This window comes from Patella vulgata, chromosome 5, assembly GCF_932274485.2.
Source record: "Patella vulgata chromosome 5, xgPatVulg1.2, whole genome shotgun sequence".
NCBI lineage: Eukaryota > Metazoa > Mollusca > Gastropoda > Patellidae > Patella > Patella vulgata.
In genome coordinates this window covers 78402559-78406609 of record NC_065883.2, presented here as the reverse complement: position 1 = coordinate 78406609, position 4051 = coordinate 78402559, and the positions used below count along the sequence as shown (strand labels likewise).

At 40.6% G+C, this 4051-nt stretch overlaps 1 long non-coding RNA gene across 1 annotated transcript in view; it reads left to right on the top strand.

The window, feature by feature from the left end:
* Positions 1-254: 254 nt before the first annotated feature.
* The window catches only part of LOC126822706 (uncharacterized), a 9878-nt gene continuing 6081 nt past the window's right edge, over positions 255-4051 (top strand). The window contains exon 1 of the long non-coding RNA XR_007680947.1: positions 255-383. This is a non-coding gene — a long non-coding RNA (uncharacterized LOC126822706). The remainder of the gene's footprint in view (positions 384-4051) is intronic.

Below are 4051 nucleotides of genomic sequence, written 5' to 3'. Positions count from 1 at the left end.
CCTGGTAGGGCATCCGACTAACCCACCTCTAAGCTTGTTCACGGGTCCCTCGGTAGTGCATCCGACTAACCGCCCCTCGTCTAGTTCGCGGGTCCCTCGGTAGGTGATCCGACTAACCCGCCCCTCGTCTAGTTCGCGAGTCCCTCCAATGTTCCGTTTTACATATTAACAAACTCTACCTTGTAATTTCTGATGTCAGAGTAACTATTTGTATAAGACGCATGTGCAATGGTTGAAAGTTGTGTGTTAGTTTCTCTTGATTGACGGATCAATTTCATCACGGATGGTGACTGGCAGTCATTGATATCATTACACCCAGCAGATAATTCACAGACGCCATACTGTTCTTACAATCTACAGTCAACCACGGACAAACCTGCAAGGTGAGTTAACTTATGTCCATAGGGACGCTTATTTCTCAATTACATTGAGAGAAAGAGAGAGAGAGAGAGAGAGAGATAGATAGTGGGGGGGGGGAGACGTCCACTCGACACAAACACAAACTAGTTCATTTCGGGACTAACATATGGTTCAATTTTATTTCAATAATTCGCTTGCGCGTGGGGGTCTTTAGCAGTGGGAGGAAACCGGGGGACTCTACTCCTTGTCACGTACATCCGGGGAATCGAAACCACGCCAGCTGAACTCAATGACAGACCTTATGGTAAAGTGCGCACACTCTAATCATTCGGCCATATAACCCCCTTAGAGAAAGAGAGAGAAATGGGGTTTAGCGTCCATTCGACACAAACTAGGTCATTTCGGGACTAAGGTGGTTAATTGTATTTCAATAATTCGCTTGCGCGTACGGGTCTTTATCTACTATCGCCAATGCTTGTCTTACAACGAGGAAACGAATGTAAAAGACAACAATTCTACCTATTGGCGTGTAGAAAGGGTGACGGGGCTGCAATAGGCAGATTTAGCTCTTGTATAATGTATGTTTTATAAGAATCAGTTGTTATTGCATCTGCTTTGACATGTATTTAAACATACATTATGCAAGAGATAAATCTGCCTATTGCATGCCTTTCTTTAGGCCTGAAATGTTATTTAAATTATTAATTAGACATTAATTAACTTATCCAGACCATAATCAACTCTAGATGTCATCGCTAGCCTGCGATATATTCTGGATTAGGATCCGATTTGCTGCTGGACTTCCATTCATAATTAAATCATGAAATGGATAATCGAGACTATGTTTTTTATCGTACCGACTTTAGTACTGATGATTGAGGCTAGACCGAAAATTCAATCGCTAAATTCTCGGTTCAGCGTAGATCAATTTGACTGAAATTTTCAGTAAGTTTTTAACTATTATAGTGAGAACTACCAGCTCTTTGTCTAAACTCCCATAATGTATCTTTAAACTGCTTTCATTGCTAACATTCCTCTGTATAGTCCTGAGGAACACCAGTATAGTCCCGAGGGACGCCAGTATAGTCCTGAAGGACACACACTGGAAATAAACCAGGGTATATTGTGTATTTTTTGCTAATTGTCAATTCAGGGGCGTACTGGCCCCGATGGGGCCCGGGAGGACGGACCACGAAGGGGCCGCGACCCGCGCGCCGAAGGCGCACCGCTGGTAGGGGGTCTGGGTGGGGTCTGGGTGGGGTCTGGGTGGGTTCTCCCCCCCCCCCCCCAAAAAAAAAATTTTTTTTTTTGAAATTTGACAACGGGAAACGCGTTTTGCAAGCACTCCTGAGAAATCTAGATATCATATTTTCCAAATTTATGCTGCTATTTTGACTATATGACATCACCTTAAGGTGACAGACATTTGCACGTCAGCATAATATATTTTACTAATCGTTGTGTATGTATGATTTTTCGCGTGCGCACTCTCAATTTTTTGAGGGGATTCCGCGTGAAAATTAGAGCTCTCAGGGGGGCCCGCTTATACGGGTGGACTTATTGTTTAATGGGGGCCTGGGAGGACACCGTTCTCCTAAACTCCCTGCCAGCACGCCCCTGATTGTCATGGGTTATCTTTAATAAGCAGATCATTCATGATTTATTTTTTCCATTGTCATGCATGTATCTGTTTCCTCTAGTGGTCATCGCCAAACTTTTCCATGCAGCTTATTTACCTATTTAAGACATTTTAATCTAAATTACCATTAATGAAATGAAATGGGGTTTAACGTCCTAGTGTTCTGCTCCTAACCTGGGTTAATGAAGACGGGCATACTCCATACAGTGTGCTATGAGGGACCCTACTCCTTGTCATGTACTTGACATTTCTGATCATCCAGTTGGGGAATAGAACTATATTATTGTTCATTCAAACATACATTATGCAAGAGCTAAATCTGCCTATTGCAGGTCTTTCTTTAGGCCTGGCATGTTATCTAAATTATTAATTAAACCTTAATAAACCTATCCAGACCATAATCAACTCTAGATGGCATCACTAGCCCGCGATCTTTAGTGGATTGTGAGCCGATTTACTGCATAACTTTCCTTCACGATTAAACGATTAAATGGACAACCGAGACTATGCTGTTTATCGTACTGACTTTAGTAATGATGACCGAGGCTAGGCAGAAATTTCATTCGCTTAGTTCTCGGTTCATAGTGGATCAATTTGAATGAAATTTTCAGCAAATTGCCTTTACATTATCTAGTTTTTAACTATTATAGTGAGAACTGCCAACTCGTTATCGAATCTCCTATAATGTATCTTTAAGTATTGTCGAGCATGTTTAATAAAATCAAATGAAATGGGATTTAACGTCCGTCCTACAGTTCTGCTCCAACTGGGCTAATGAAGACGGACATGTATACGCGATACAGTGTGCTATGAGGGAAAGGTTGCCCGGACAGCAACACTACGACCTACTCTTATATCGAATACCATCTGCCAAAGGAATCGTTTAATTGCACGCAAATGTGAACGCGGAATCTTGGTCTTTCGTGGAACCATGCCGGAAAATCCGGATGAATTTTCTCATCCAGCTTCTTACTCTCTGGACCACCGGGGCTCCGCATGTAGAATACACCGTAACATTGGACCACCGGGGCTCCGCATGTAGAATACACCGTAACATTGGACCACCGGGGCTCCGCATGTAGAATACACCGTAACATTGGACCACCAGGGCTCCGCATGTAGAATACACCGTAACATTGGACCACCAGGGCTCCGCATGTAGAATATACCGTAACATGATTAAAATGTCGAAACTATGCTTCGTTACTTTACCAGATGATGTTTGTCGTTTAATCTGATTAAAATACACATCTATATTTCGTTTCGTTCTTTTTATATATTCCATGCCTCTACTGCATGAAGAGCTGACCGGTTGTAGTGGGAGGTCGCGTCAGTGGTCGTACGAGCGACTTTTGTATGACGTCAGACAATTGATTAACCAATCCGAGTTGATGTTCCTAATGGGGTACCCACAGTTCCATGCACCTCACGCCAAAAACTCACCGTAACAAACCGTTTCATTGGCTAATCCCTCACATCATCCAGAACGTGTTTTACATAACAGCTCTTCCAGAATCTAGTGTAGTGAAGACAAGTAAAACGAAATTTTGAACTATAAAAAACGAAACGAAATAGGATCTGTGTTTTAACCAGATTGTTTGCCGTTATGCTAATGTTATGAAGCTACATTGGGCTGGGTAATTTTATATATAACATTTATTTTAAATCCGTTACAGGCACTAATAAACATAACGAGTATGCATGATGAAATTAATAAGATCTAATCGTAGTTAATAATATTTATTCCTACATTCTCGTAGGTCCAGAAAAACAAACATAGCATTTATAATGTAAAACATGGCAATAATATTCCTGTGGCTTTTAAAATATTATTACATTCTCGATGGTAAGGAAAACAAACATGACATTTACAATATGAAATATAGTTATATTACTCATGAGGCTTTTAAAATATCTAATTAGAATTCTTTAAATAAACAGGGAATTATGAAATTATGTATTATTTATATAATTTATTGTAAAATGCATGTCGTGAATTAATGTAAGAATACACTAATGTTAAACACAAAACTAAAATAAGACACAGAAAAT